We start from the raw sequence: 16,319 nt of genomic DNA, 5'->3' as shown, positions 1-16,319 counted from the left end.
ACAATTTACTTATATCATTATATGCATCTTGGACGACTTTAGATGGTACTTAAATAGTATTGTGTTTCTCATCTTGGTGCATGTCACAGCCATGTTATAGGCTGTTGGGTATCATTTTTGAATGATACCATGTTATAATCACAGAATGCCAGATGTGTGAATGTCCCATTTGAAGTTTAGTTCAATCAAAAGATTTATTGAACAGCTGTGGTAAATATGGATTTCCCACAAATTAAGAACAACACCAAGTTTCACTTTTTACACTACATTTATTTGGAAACTAACTTGAATATCTACAGAGTCTAACTCCTATTTAATTTGCCTCCTTAAACCTCTGTAGCAGCATCCAGGAAGGCTGAGTGTATCAATTGCATTTAAGTTTATTAGAGGAATTAAGTTGTAAGGTTTAGAGATTTGCAATTTTCTTTTGGTTCCAATGGTAATAAACACACAATCCCTATTGACCTTCCTTGCATATGGGCGAATGAATGGAATTAAACTTCGAATGGAGTGAATTAAACTTCTATTAAACTACACAAACACCAAAGAATGCAAAGTCTTTACAAAAATATACATTTAAAGAAAGTGCTATTGTTTGTTTGTTTTAGGGGGATTTTGACAAAAAATAAAAGCTCTAATAACAACTTCTCAAGCTTCCGTAGGCAACTTGCGCAAAGTGCTTAGGAAAGTGCTGCCTTACAAATCTGCAGATTCACAAGACAGGTGAGAGGCAGAAACAGAATATGCCTCTAATTATGAAGGAAGTATGTGGAGGCAGTGAGGGAGCCACCATGGTACTTGGCTCTTTGGTTCAATGACTTTGTGATTGTAGGAAAGTTATCCTTTTTGCCCTGGCCACCCCCGTTTTTAGTCTGATGCTGGTGGGTACTGACTCATAAATTGTCCTGGGCGCTGCTGACAAGCCCCTGTCCTCCAAAAGATACATAGTAATTGGTATAATTCTAATTAGCAAAGGTAAACTACCTGTTAAGTCCTTAGTATATGGTAGGGCATGTAGGTTTAGAGACCCAAGTGGACTTAAGGCAATTAATTGTGCACTGCTGTGGTGGATTTCATTTTAAAGCCAGGTCTGCTCTGCAGGCTGATTTTAAAATAAAACTGCATCCAAGATCGACTTTGGGATTAAAAGCACTTCCACAGTCCTAAACTACCTTTTTATTGTGTATAAGTCACCCGTGAGCTTGACCTAGGTGCCCCAATGGCAGGATGCATAGTTATAACAAGCATTGGCATAGCCAATAGGTCTCGCCTTTGGGACCGTATAAGTGTTTTCCAGAGATATTGGCTTTGCCTGTGTTTTTAAGCTGTGCTGTACATCAGTTTGCAGGATGCTGAAAAGTTATAATAAAGAAGTGTCCAAAGCATTTTTGTCACCTTATATATGACCAAGAAAGCATTATGTACAAGTGAAAGACCAAATTAAAAAAGTATTACCCATAAATAATGTGTTGATTGAATTTTGTCCTTTGAATGCAGGCAACTTGTTTCTGCGTGTGCCAATGTTTGCTTTTTATGTTTTTCTTTGTTATAGTGTCACCGAGAGAATTATAAGTCTGATCACTGTCAGTAGTGCCCAATCAGGTGGTTTCTGAAGCTTTTCCCTGCAACACACCTTGGTCCCGTGTCTGTCCCACACTGCACACTGCACTTGGACCAAATATTTTGCTCAGGCTTGAAGTTCACAGGCTTTGTGGAGCCAGGAAATCAGGCTGGTTGTTTATACTTATTTTTAGGAAATGCCAGGTCTTTGCTACCCTTCTGATCTTCAGCTGGTATTCCACGCTTTGCGTCTTTGGTGGCAGTTGGTTCAAAAGCTGTGCCGTCTGCACTGACACTGCTCTTCAGCCAATGTTCTTCTTATAGTGGGGATTGTTGCACTTTGCCCGCCCTAGCCTTGAGGGGAGTGTTTTGTTGTGGGCAGCTCTGTGGAATTCAGCTTGCAGGTTAGGGACTGACATCACTAAGCTCTCCTAGTCACTTCTGAGATGTGACTCTCATCAACGTCCTTGTCGGCTTTGAGATACCAGCCCCAGGATCTGCCCTCAATGATGGCCTGTGAGCACATCTCAACAAACGCCCCCGCCCCTCCCACGAATAATGAATGTCGGTGACCGGAAAGGCACCAGGGTGTGCACATGAGCCACAACAGTGTCAACTTCCAGGCACTGAAGCCTGCTTTCCCTCTAGGCCATGAGACGCCTACGTTCACCTACGTCATGAACTCTGAATATTCAGAAGCAAACAGGTGCCCTCTTACTAACCAGCACTTTACTGAGAATCATAAAAAAAAAGCATTGGCATAGCCAATAGGTCTCGCTTTTGGAACCTTTTAAGTATTTAGGTTTGCAGCACAATATCTTTGGTGCAACCACATCAACTGTTGCATGGCTAAACACTTATAAGGTCCCGAAGGCGAGACCTATTGGCAATGCCAATGCTTTTTTTTGTTTCAATTGAGAGTGTGTTTATCATCAGTCTGAAGAGCAATACCCCAACCATCACCGCCAGGCATGGTGGGTGGGTCCCCTCCCCCTCTTTAGTTGCCATGTGAGTTCTTAGGAAAATATGGCGATGTTTGGCAACATCAAAACGTAGCAAGAAAAAAAGCACGTTTCTGAGGGAGCAGTGGTAGGGCTGATAGAAGAGGAGGATTGGGAAGAAGTTTGTCACATCTTGAATTACTCATCGAGCTCATTACTATAAAGCGGGCAGATTTTAAACTGGGTGCTCGACTAAAAGAGAAACAGCCTCTTTTATTAGCACAGATCCTGTGCTACGGATACTCACACGGATCACTGTAACATGGATTGCCACCAGTGAAAATTTACGTTTTTTGAGTCTGAATCACCCTGTGATTCCCCTTCAACCCTATCTGTGAGTCACTAAAAAGGAAGTTATGTGACCATAACCAGTGAAAGAATAGAATTATGTTTTCCTTTCTCGAAGAAAAAAATCCTTTTCCACAGTGGAAACAAAGGCTCGGTATTAGTTGTCCGGGGCCATTCAAGGGTTGGGCCGTCATGCCAAAAAGCGGTAATTGGCGGATGTTTATCTTAGTGGGACCCCACTGGCCTCCTGAAAGCACCAACATGTATTTTTTTTTAAATCACACAAACAGATCTACCTCTTCTTCCTCATAAAAATCTCCTCTGCACTTTAAAAAAACAGTCTGTTTATATCCACCAGAATTACCGGGGGTATCGTCCAGCATTTAGAAAAAAATGGGGCTCTCGCAATGCAGTCTTATTTGATTACAAACCCCACCCTTCTTTCAGAGCACTACGCCAATCTACTCTGATCCAATGTACAGGGACATGGGTGGTCTCGAGGCCTTTGTCTGTGCTTGGTTTTGGAACCGGCAGATAAGAACGTGTCGTCTGTTTGTATAAACGCTGACCCTGTACTTGGTGTTTACATCTTTAATAGCACTTGCTATAAACACACTACACCACTGATGAACACGAATTGACCCTCCTCTGAAATACCAGAATGCTGGTCCATTAATACAAACAAAGCCCCATGCACTTTTACAACACTCTCTGTAGATTATCTGTTTAAACAACGCAGCATAGGTAAAGAAAACAAAGCCTAAAACAGCAGATTTTTTATTTTTTTATTTTGCTTGAGCAAACGCTAGTATTTCGTGTTCAAGCTCGGTGAGGTTCATGTGTTGTCCACAACAAAACTGAAGGTGCTAGACTGGCAAAAGGCGGATAAAATCAGCAGCATCGAAAATACCAAATCTTGGTCTAGAGGCGAGCCAGTGCTTATTTAAGAATCTAAAACACGGCAAAGCTTCCTTCTTAATGTCTTGCTTCATTCTGTTTTGGAGAACGGAGGATAAAATAGGATTTACACAGCTTTTCATCAAATCATTAACGTTTTACGGAGGCGGGGCTATAGCCGGCATGCTCAGGAAATGACAGGCAGTGGCTGGACTCATCTAACCCTTTGCTCCCCGCTCTTACCAAGAAGCGCTGCAACCTGAGCCTGTGTGCAAATTCCTCGCCATTCACAAAACTTCAATGGGGTGGGGAGGAGATTGCCGAGGAAGCACACATGCAAATCCTGTTGCATCCATCTCTTGTTTTTAACTGCAGAACCGGTGAGCTGAATTTATGAATTGAGAGAGCATACTCATTTCCGACAAAAGATTTGGCTTCAGTGTAGTTCCATGAGAATGTGAGCATGTGCTTAAAAGGTTTGTAACTATCTGCAACAACACGGAAATAAACATGCCCGACAATTGGATTTGAATACATTTTGCATATTTACAAAATGATTTAATTACACGTCGACATACTGACCTATAGAAGAAATATCGGATTTAAATGTATGTAGGATTTAGCATTAGGAAGCAAGATACTAGCTCATTAAGACTCCTAAAACAATCACACACCCTGCCACAGAATTCCAATGTAATTGTTGTTTTACAGTCCTATTGCTAGTATATACATAGTTGTGCTAACATGTCCTCATTAAGGTACATATATTACAGTGGTACATCATGCATATTAAGATAACGTACATAGAGCATCTGATTTAGTACAAATATGGAAACTATTTCAAGAGAGAAGGGTGTCCATCCTTTCACCATTTTCTGTACTGTGAATTGCTAAGCTATGTGAGATACAGCCTTGAAACAGTAATTTTACGAAACGCATGTTGGTTCACGAGCTTAAACCCACGCTGTATGTAACACGTGGAACTTATTTAGCATCCGTTTATTAGGTCTGTAACGTTAGAGATACTTTTTGAACACAGTGCGAGTTCATGAATATAACCACTGTCATCTCCCTGTGTAGGGTTTGGAGACTTAAACAAGCGCTCGCCAGGCAGCCGCGGCACCCGCTATTTACTTATAACATTAAAAGTAAAGCGCGGGTGCTGCGATTATATCAAAAGTAAAGAAATAGATGTTTTTTCTATTCCTTTACTTTTGGTATAATCGCTGCACCCGCGCTTTACTTATAAAGGTAAAAGTAAAGCGCGGGTGCCGCGATTATACCAAAAGTAAAGAAATATAAAAAACATCTATTTCTTTACTATTGGTATAATTGCAGCGCCCGCGCTTTACTTTTAACGTTACAAGTAAAGCCCGGGTGCAAGCATTAGCCACGAAAGTCATCGCGATCACGATCGCTGTGAAAGCGAAAGTGATCGCGATGACGTGCTAGTGCTGCTGGCTGGCCTAGCGCATGGCGGCGATGTAAAGACATATGGCTGCTTTGCGCGCGTGCACACCTCGTGCACTGTAGCTCTATGCCAGCGGTAGCACTTTGAAAAGTCCCATACAAAATGTCTCTCCGAGCCAGCGCAAGCGCTGGGCTCAGCGAGACCTAAAAAGCAGGGGCAATATAAAAGATGTTTTATATGCTTTGATAAAGACAAATAACCCAAAGTCGTTTTTCTCAGTTGTAGTGCTGCTAGCCCCATTGGCTAAGATAGAAAAGCTTAATTAAACTTTTAAAAGTCCAACTTTTAATTGATTGGAGCTAGCTGACATATCATTCAACGTATCAAATTAATGGTTACCTTAAACCCAACAACTTGCCATGGTCAGATTTAATATAACTATTACAGGAAAGTAGTTTTAGAACTTTCTATTCTGAAGTTACCTTAACAGTCCTGTTGCAACCTCTTCTGATTGGTCAGCCTTTGACAACCTGAGTCAAGCTGCTACCTGAGTAGGTGTGAAGAGGCCTGGGGCTGCAGCAATGCAGTCATCTTCTTCCTGGAGAAGCCAGGGGGAGGAAGGGGGCTGGGTATATAAGCTGGACTTTAAAGGCAGGAGCCACTGCAGAAAACAGATGTCACAGGCCCTAGACCACCCCCACTTCCTTGATCGCTAGGTAGATGGGTGTCCCCTGATTAGATTAGGAGCGGGCCGGAAAGGGAGTGTAGTCAGTTGTTAGCCACACCTTTGGGTTGGGTTACAGAGACACACACACCTCAGAGAGATTTTCTCCATTTTTATTTTTTGGGAGAATGCTGCATTCTGGGCCAGAAATATGCCACACTTTACAGGAAGTGGCCATAGCAGAAGGAGTTAGCTTTACTCCCATTAATTAAGGTGCCCCCCTCCTGACAGTCCAGAATGGAGGATACATATGAAAAAGCTGCAGGAGCTCCTACGATCACTGCCTGGAAAAGAAGAAGAGAAGAAATTCTGCCCTGCTGGACCCACTGACTACAGCATAGAACGGACTGCACTCAAAGCTCCACAAAGAAATGGCAGTGCCTGATTCCAAAAGGAAAGAAGTGGACCCCCTGACTAACAACACATACAAAAGAGCTTGAGAAGTCACCTGCAATGCCAAAGAGAGGACAGCCCAGCTGACCAGGTGTAACTGGGCCTGTCCTGGAATGCGTAAGTGCATTGTGGGAGACTGGGCCCTAGCCCCCAAGGGAAAATCCACAGCCTATGAACCCTTGGCAAGTGCTAGAGGATACATCTCCCCAAAAGAACCAAGATCCAGCTAGCAGCCTTATCTAAACCAACGTAAACCAACTCGATACAATGCAAAACCTCACAAACCCTCTGATGTGAATCGATGCAAAGCCTCAAAAGCCTCACTGTACAGCTTCAACAGAACCAGCACAAGTTGATGCAAGGCCTAGCTGCACAACTTCATCAGAACAGACGCAGGGCAACATGGCATAACGCAGGAACTCGCATTGCAGCACTTGTAGCTCCTTGGAACCGACAAAGCAAAGCCTCGCAAGCAACGGCGCACAGACAGTGCACCCAAGACATAAGGTACAATTCTCAGCAGGCCTAATTTGGTTCTGTGCCAGGCCTGCACTTCATTGTGGTTGACCTGAACTTGTGAATTTGTCCCGGTCCAGCGCGACTAGATACCCTCAATTGGCGCTTTGCACTTTTTGGTGCTATTTTTGCCTAAATCTTTAGAAATTCATATCTCTGGCTATCTACATTGGATGTTTTCATTTTAGTGTTATTTTGAAGATAACAATATTCTCTATTTTTAGAAAATGGTGTTGGATTTTTATTGTGTTGTGTCTCATACTTATTTACCATTTTGGTGGTATTACATGCTTTATAAACCCTGTCTCCCAAGTTAAGTCTGTCTGCTCATTTGCTAAGCTATCAAGGGTTGTTCAAGAATTAATTTACAGAGACTTGACTGGACCTACTAGTGATTGTGGTATTATTACTAGCTGAGGGTGAATATATTCCCACTTACTGATAACCCACTTTCCTAAAGTGATAGTTGAATAGAGTTAGTCAGGAGTTTTAGCATGGCAAGCCCTTTGGTCACACCCTTTGGATGACACTATCCTTGCTAGCCTTGATCTACAGGATCGCAAATGTAGCAGGAAGCAGAATTTGTTTACAAGGCTGTTATAACTGTAACATCCATGCATGTTTCAACCTTTTGACTTTCTGCTAACCCTTGAGCATCAATTAGGGGGCAGTTGAGGAACTAAAAGTGGGACGAGGGGCTATGCCATTGATGTTACTACGCAATGAATGGCATAACCCTAAATTTAATATTAGCATGAAAACCCACGGGAGGAGATAAAAGCATCAGTTAAGTGTGCCGAGAGTTAAACGTCTTACTCATTATTGGTTCTGTATCGTTTTCACCAGAAGAAGTGCAGCAAAAAAGGACAACAATGTAAATTTGTACTGTTGTTGCAGTGCAGTAAAATGAGAATATTTCTGGTATCGCCTATTTAGCTTAACTTAGCTTAAATTTAGCTATGTTTGATTTGTTTAAAGAGAAATTTATTGGACTTTTTTAGAATTTTTAATGACATTTTAAAAGAGGTACTATTTGAAAAGAGAACAATATATATTGAATGAAATGTTCTAAATTTGCCACTTGCTCACCATTTTAGCAGATTTGATATTTCTAGTCCATCCACAGGTAAATATAGTCCCTCCTTCTCTCCCTACTTTACATTTAGACCATCTTTTGGGGAACTGCAATTGAGTGGATCATTATTTCGAGTGAAATAATGGTGCTATTCCTGTTAGGTAACAATAATTTAAGCCTGAGCTCAGCCCTTGGCAGCTGTAGTTCATTTCAGATAGACTTAACTTACAAAGAAATGTGTAAAATGTTTGTCAGCACCAAAACAGTTAAAAGGGAGAAAACACAGCGCAGTAAAAATCCCACTATAATTTATGAAACTAGAGAAAACGTGATAAGCAAATAGACACTAAAATGATATCTGGAGATATGATTGTTCAAAGTTTAAGAGGTTTCTAGTTCCGAAAATCTCAAACCACCAACCATGGGTGTCTAGGTCAAAGTAAAAAATTAAGGCAAACCGCGTTGGCATGCAGGTCGTATACAGGGACCAGGTTTGATCTGGTGGAAGTTGTAGTGTGTATTAGATCATGACCTATACAACACTCGTGGTTCTGGGCGGACTTTAAACAGGAATTAAGCAAGCTGCAGGGAGGTGCTAAGGTGCTGTTATCAAAGTCATGATGCAATGTGTACAGTGAGTGATTGTATGCTGAGAAATAGAGACGTCTGTTAAAGAGCTCCTTGTTTGTCGTGTTTCATTTACATGCACCTGGGCTAGGAAGGATGCTACAGCTGGCAACAAGTAGGGAATAAGTTTCCAGAAGAAGCAAGACTGCTCTCCCTGAGGCTTTGCAACAGTACAGCAAACTGCTCATGTATGCCATGTGCACCACAAATTGATGCAACATAGTCTGGGGTTAGCGTATGTGGAGTCAAAGCCCGACTCTAGCCCATACATGGCTCTAGAAGAAGCTGAAGGAGCACATTTGAAAATCCCACCAGAATCTGCTGGTAAGGCTGAAAGAAGAGATATTGCAATGCGCCATGACCAGAGCCATCATCCATGCAAACCAAACTCTAAAGGAAGTGTTAACCAGGTACAAAAGCAGAAACGTACTTACTGACATAAGCGAGGGAAGTGCTTTCCAACCTCCGATCGGATGTGGAGACGCAAGCACAAACACACAGTTTGTGTTTGCAGATGCTAGGGGCTATCCTCCATCATGGATGCCTAGACATCACGTGCCAACACAATTTCGGCAGAGGGGTGCACGAAATATACAGCAGCTGTGCTCCTGAAATCACCACCGCCATTCGACACGGCGAAGAAACAGACCACTGGTGCCAGGTGGGCTGCATGGATCAAAACATTTGATGACTTCATAGATACGGTAGAAGAAGAAGATGGTAAGAAGATCATTCAAAACGTAATGAACCTTAGCTAGTGTGCAGTGTGGAAACTGTGTGTGCTCAGCAAAGCAGAACATGGCGGTTGCATGCTGAGCAGCCGCCTGCGCCCCGGAGGGTTGCTTCGCCTCAAAGATGCGCCAAGCCTGGCTAGTTAATTGGGGTCCCCTGTTCCTGAATGTAATTGCCTGGGGGACTGGTTGAATCCCAGTCAGAGACAATATTTGCTCGTGACATGTCTGGCACTACAGGCCAAAGCTGGGAAGAGGCGGCACGGAAGCGCCAATGTTGCAGATCGACCAGCGCATAAGCATATGGTAGAGTCAGCACAAGTCAGGCTGCCGACTGGAGCTCTCCCCAGCCTTCAACGATGACAGGGATAGAGGGCCCTAGCCATCCTCAGTCATTGGGAAACAGACGGAAGGGAGACTGGAAGGAAGATATACAGAAACAGTGGGTGAAAAGTCCTCAGCATATTAAGAAGGGCACTTCATCACCGCTCAGGCTGCAGATAGGGCTTTGAAGTACACATTGCGTATCAGGAACACTGTGGCAGGTAAGGCATGTTATGTGCCAGACTTGTCTTCTGTTGTAATCCCTGATATTATAAAGGACCCAAGAAAGGGCAAGCAATGTGTGCCTGATGGCGGCTCTGGGTATATGATTTCTGCATCTCAAAATGGGAAATCTGCTAAGTCTCCTGGTAAAAGCTCTGGGGGTAGGGGTAAAAGTTCTTCAACCCAACAGATTAGGATAACACCCTCGCTTAATTACTTCTTCAGAGTTTTACCAGACTTTCAGCTAGCAGAGGGTGCTATAGAAAATACCTCACAGAATAGTCCCAGAATGGAGACTCCCGTAGAGGCTCCCAATATTGTTAATTCTAACATCTTGGAAATACCTGCCTCAATAAGGTCCTCTGAAGAAAAAATGAGCTTAGGTGAAGTATTGTGGAATATGGCTCAGGTCCCTACCAGTAACAGGTTTGAAGCCCTGGCATCAAGTGAAGTGCCGGAAACATCTGAGGATTTGTCTTTGAGGAGTCAATTCGATGAAAAATGTGGAGAAATGCCTAAGGAAAAAGCAGAAGAATTACTGGCAGGTATCCTTTTGGGGCTAAAAGAAGAGATAAAAAATCGATTCGAAATCAGGTGGGCATCCAAGCCTCATACTCTGCGTTAGCCCAGAAATCCGATGAAGTCACTGCCCGTACTAAAGCATTGGAAGAGGAGGTAGGATTAATAAGACAAGATGTGGAAATAAAAGCCACTGGGATCACCATGCTGGTTAAGCAAAACCAAAATTTGAAAGAGCACTTTGAGAGGGTTGAAAATCATATGCAGAGGAGCAACCTAAGATTCTTGAATTTCCCTGAGGCGGAGTGAAGTGCAGACATAAAGACCTTTATATTTAGCATGCTGTGTGACACAGTCTTAAAAGACAGACCAGAAATTAATTTAGAGCTGGAGATCCAGAGAGTGCACGGTGACCCTTTTAGTCAGAACCCCCAACGAACTAAACCGAGGAAGATCCTGATACATTTTTCTTCATATGTGGTCAAGGAGGCAATCTTGAGTGCAGCCCTAAGGGATGGCCCTTACATTGTTAAAGGTTTTTCTGTCATAATTAGATTGGAAGTATATGTAAGGCAACTGAGCAGCAGCAAAGGGAGCTAGGCAAGAGGATGGAGGATCTTCAGAAACTGGGAGCAAAAGTACAACTAAAATTCCCAGCAATGCTTCTTATCATGTGGAATAACCCAATGTATAACTATTGTGCTGCGGAAGATGTGGATGGATTGATTGATTTCATCAAAAAAAGGAGACAACCTCTGAATACAGGTGTGGTCTATTGCAGATAACATTTATTATGAATGGTGCATGTTTATAACCCCCCGGGTAGCTCAGAAGGCATTCATATGACTGTCATGATTGGGAGGGTTCCCCAGGGTGGGGTGACAGGAGGATGGTGGGGTGTGGTGGAGGGGCATAGGGCTGGGACCAGTGGGAAAAACAAAGAAACGTCCTCAGTATCACAAAGTAGGCCTTTTTCTCTTCAGAGATAGAGTCTATGAGGACCAAATCTAGGTGGATGATCGCTGTCATAGGTCAAAATATAGGATTTTTAACATGGAATGTGATTGGTCTCAGGTCCCGAGCTAGGCAGAGGAAGGTCCGAAGGTATCTGGAAGTAAGTCAGGCCCATTTTATCATTCTACATGAGACACACCTGGTCGCAAGTGAGAGCAGGGAGCTGTTCTGTAGAGATAGATGGATAGAGAGTTTTGTGGTATCAGATCAAGGTCAGTGTTGTAAAGGGGTTGCAATTCTGACAAGGAAGGGTTACGGGGTGGAGGTTATGCACTCTAAACCAGATAGTTCTGGAAGGTGGGCTTTAGCCAGAAAGTGATGTTCTGACCTCGAGTTTATATGTGTGGAATTTTATTGACTAAATGTGGATGATGCCCAGTATATTGTGGATCTGGAAGCAGAGGCTTCCAGATCCACAATATACTTTATTGTTTTAGCAATTTAGCGGAGGCTTCGGCTCCATTGGTTCTGGGAGGAGATTTTAATGTTTTATTAGATCCTATCTTAGATAGATCGACCTGGAGAGATTTTATTCAGGCACCCAGGATGAGAAAAGCCCTTAGAAAAATACTCCAAGATCTAGTGTTGGTGGATGTATGACAACATGTAAAAGGCCAGGCGAAATGGTACACCTTTCATAGTAAAAAATATGGTCATTATTGCAGAATGGATTATTTTTTGGTGGATAGGGACTTAGCGGCATACATAAAAGAGGTTAACTACCTCCCAGGGCCTATTTCGGATCATTTAGTCATCATTATGTTATTACAATCTCCTGGGAATAGGCCCAATTTAAGGTGGACCTTAAAGCGCACTATTCCTCTGGACAATAGGCACTTATGTTAAAATGGCCACAGCCAAGATTTTCTTGGACAATACAGGTACGGCCCCTCTACGAGTTATATGGGATGCATTTAAAGCATTTATTTGGGGTATTGAAAAGTCAGGTGTATTTTAAGAATAAGGAGGAGAGGGTGGAATTGGCCAAATTGGAGCTAGTTGTTGGGGCTTTGGAGGCTACCTTACAGGCGCAGAGCAGCTGGGAGGATAAGGAAATTGTATTAAAGCAGCTAGAAGTGGCACAGCTGAACTATAAAATTAGGCTGGACACGAAGTGCAAGTAGAGGTGGCAGGCTGGATGTATGATGCAGTTTGAGTATGGGGAGCATGCTGAGGCTCTTTTGGCATGGAAGGAGAGTGTGGAGAGATCTAAGAACATGATAAAGGAACTGGTTGTAAGACCCCAGGGAGATTTTACAAACAAACTAGAAGATATGCAGAATAATCTGGTCTCCCTATTCTCTACACTGTATTTGGAAGAGATCTTCCCGGAGCCTCATAAACCTATAGATTGGCTGGGTGATGTTTTCTTTCCTGAGCTTACAGAAGAAGGAAAGGAGTGTATGGAAGCCCCGATTACTCAGGAGGAAATTAGAGGGCCTTTGTCACGCATTAAGAATGGAAAGGTGGCTGGCCCGGACGCCATCCCTTTGGAACTTTATAAGGCACAGATCCCTGATTCATGGATGGAAGCCACAATAGTGCTGATCTTAAAACCAGCAAGGGACCCTAGGAAGGCTGATTCATACTGACCAATATGTCTGCTAAATGCAGATCAGATTATACAGTATTTACAAGTATTTTGGTGGAAAGATTGGCCAAACTTGCACCTCACCTCATATACCCAGATCAGAAGGGCTTTGCCCCAAGGAGGCATATCCACAAACTTACTCAGCAGCTGATTTGATGTATAGAGCTCGCCACGGCTCGGTCGATCCCCTGGCTGTAGTCTCATTAGATGCAGTCCAGACATTTGACCATATCTGTTTGGCCTATTTGTTCGAGGTGTTGGCGGTATTGGGTTTCAGCCCCTGTTTTATTGCAATGCTGCAAGGGCTGTATGAACACTCAACGGCTAGGATCCTCCTTAATAGCTTGCTTACTAGGAGCTTTGCTGTTTCTAAGGGCACCCAGCAGGGTTGTCCCCTTTCCCCATTATTGTTTGATATATATATATTGAGGCATTTGCCCAGCTTCTAAGGATAGATGGTCAGGTTATCCCTTTTAGTTCGTCTAATTTGAATAATACAATCGCGTTGTACGCAGATGATTTAATAATATATACCTTGGATCCTGCTCATACTATTCCCAGGGTGGAAATCCTGATGAAGCTATCGGGATATTTAGTAAATACCTTGAAGTCGGAGGTGATGTGTTATAATGTAACAAAATGGAAGGGGAAAGTACAAGCAGAGATCAGGTACCTCAGTATTACTATTTTAAATCCACTGGAGGTAATACTGCAGTATAACTTGGTGGCAAAGGAGGTAGATGCTTTGCTTGCCAGATGGAAGAACCTCCCCCTGACAATATATGGGTGAGTAAATCTGATCAAGATGGTGAGACTTCAAAAATTGACATATCTTTTTAACTGCATACATTTGACATTCCCCTATCTGTCATAGATAAGATTCAGGGGAAAATAGTGTGTTTTATATGAGCATCTATAGGAGCTAGTCTCACATAGAAAAAACCTAGGCGTACACTTGAAAAGGGTGGCTTAGCTCCACTAGATTTGAATTTGTACTGCATAGCTTTCCAGTTTAAAAAATGTTGGATGCTCCTGGATAAACTGGAAGCCTCAACCTGGGGAGGTGTACTGGAAGAGATGGTAAGGGCATGGGGTTCTGGAGGATTTCTGTACAAGTTTGGGGCTAAGACATTCTTCAAAAAGGTCCGGCAGAAGATCCTAAAGGTTGCTTTGACCCTTTGGCTTGGAGTCAAGAGGATTTTGGGCATGGGCTATCTTTTAGATTTTTTAATGATTTGGGTATCCCAGAGTGTCTTAAAGATGGGTTGAGCTTTCTACTACGGAGAGCTGGGATAGAAGTTTGGGGGCCATTGCTAACAGCGCAGGGTGTATTACCCTGGGAAGATTTATTGGCCAAGACTGGTAGTTCTCTCTCCAGATTTAAATATCTCCAGTTGTCTTATTGCTTTTCAGCCAACACACAGGAGATGGGGCTTCATGGGAATTTGAGTCAAAACTGCAGGTTGGGTCCCCTTGAGATAAGGAGGATATTCTGTGGTACTGGAAGTTGCATGATGATGAGGATTGTTCCCTGTTTGGGAAGGAGTCATTCAGGGGACTGAGCTTCAAACAGTATGGCATACCTCCCTAAAACTACTCTACTCAGTGGTAAGGCCAGCCAATCTTAAGTGTAACCATCTTTTTACCATCAATAGATTATATTGGATCTCTCAATAGATAGTAAAGGTGTACAAGAGCCGACTCTCAGATGTTATAGGTGTGGTCTCCTAAGAGCTGATCACACACTTTCTTTACATGCTCAGATATAAAGGCTTATTGGCAGGATGTGGAGAATGTGGTCAACAACATCTTTGAGGTGAATATAACGCTAAGTCTAACATTGGTCTTAATGGAAGTGGAAATCTGCTCCAGTCAACCTCTGACTAAAACGCCGAGGGCTCTGTTGTTTTATCTGATGCTTTTAGCTAGGAGGGAGATCTGTAAGGATTGGACAGATCTGTTACCTCCTAGAGCAGTGGACTCGCTTCAAGCTGTAAGTCAAAACTGCCGAATGGATACTGACTGTAGACCAGGTGGTGCCAATCGAAGTAAGATGTGGGTCAAATTCCAAAGATAGAGTGATATGAGGGTTACAACAACAATTCAATGATTGGTCCTTTGATTACACTAGGGTGAAAGTATGCAGCAGGCCGAGGGTTGGAAAGCAATTATAAAAATGGCCTGATCTTGCAGATAAGGTGATATGAGAAAAAAAATACTTCAAGGAGTTTCTTGTTTGACTTAATCAAGCAGCAAAGGAGTATTCCTTCCTGGACTCAGGCCAACGGTGTTGTCAAACTATTTATGGGCACCCCCAAGAGAGTGATTCAGCAAGGATTGATGTTGGGAATCGATTTACAACAAGCCATGTGTCCAGCCCTTCATGCCCACTGATCAGCTCCACATTCCACCACTGGTGAGAGTCCTGCTATCTGGGAGAGCCATCAGAATTAAACCACAACAAGTGACTTTGGGCTTACCAATAGACACCGATAAGGTTTGTGGCACTTACAATTCTCGAAAGTGCAAGATGAAAACCTATGCTGTTCAGAGCAGATGTGCCCTGGAAAAAGTCTTTAATAAAGGGGACTGGGTACTGGTCAAACAGAAATGGAAGATGAAAACGCACACTCTATTTGCTGTTGACCCTCTGAGAGTTCTAAAGTTCTAAAGACAAAGGACGCATGGTGACCACTCATTGTCACAGAAAGTCTATCACATGGGACTCATCACACTTTAGACCTTTACCTCAGTGTTCATCTGCTCCTGAGATTGTGAGTAAGCCAATCATGCCTGAATGTCCAGATCAAGCATCTGAGCCTATGTCATCAGTGAATTATCACTGTACCCCTCAACTACCACATACCACCTGATCTGATAGACCAGTGTGAGTGCCTCGACAACTCATTGAGTAAATATGATGTCACTGTTGTTTATATTTTTCTTTTAACAAAGGGGGAGCTGTAGAGTTTGTAAGATCATGAGCTTTGGGACCCTTGTAGTTCTGGGCGGACTTTAAACAGGAATTATGCAAGCTGCTGAGACGTTAATGTGTGGCTATTAAAGTCATGATGCAATGCATGCAGTGTGTGATAATGTGCTGAGGAATAAAGATGTCTGGTACAGAGCTCCATATGTGGTGTGTTTCATTTGCATGCTCCCTGACTGGGGAGGACACTTCAGAAGTCAGCAGGGTAAGGCAGCAGGCTGTGGCCAAGAGGGGTTCCACGAGGCCAGATAGTTGTCAGGCAAAGTCCTGGTGAAGTCGTTGAGATCTGGCAGTAAAGTTCAGATCCGCAGAAATTAGAAATTTGAACCAATCACTTCAAGATCGATTCAGCAGGGCAAACCAGCTATATGAGTCATACCTGCAGTTCAACATTGGTGACTGTGGCTTGGCAGAGTTCCAGTGGTAGACTCTTGCTC

At 43.0% G+C, this 16,319-nt stretch overlaps 1 protein-coding gene across 50 annotated transcripts in view; it reads right to left on the bottom strand.

Annotated features, from left to right (window-relative positions):
- The window catches only part of LOC146820883 (uncharacterized), a 1,936,624-nt gene that overhangs the window by 1,510,532 nt on the left and 409,773 nt on the right, over nucleotides 1–16,319 (bottom strand). The window lies entirely within an intron of this gene.

This window comes from Triturus cristatus, chromosome 6 (assembly GCF_964204655.1).
Source record: "Triturus cristatus chromosome 6, aTriCri1.1, whole genome shotgun sequence".
NCBI classification, from domain to species: domain Eukaryota; kingdom Metazoa; phylum Chordata; class Amphibia; order Caudata; family Salamandridae; genus Triturus; species Triturus cristatus.
This window is presented reverse-complemented; position numbering and strand designations above follow the sequence as displayed.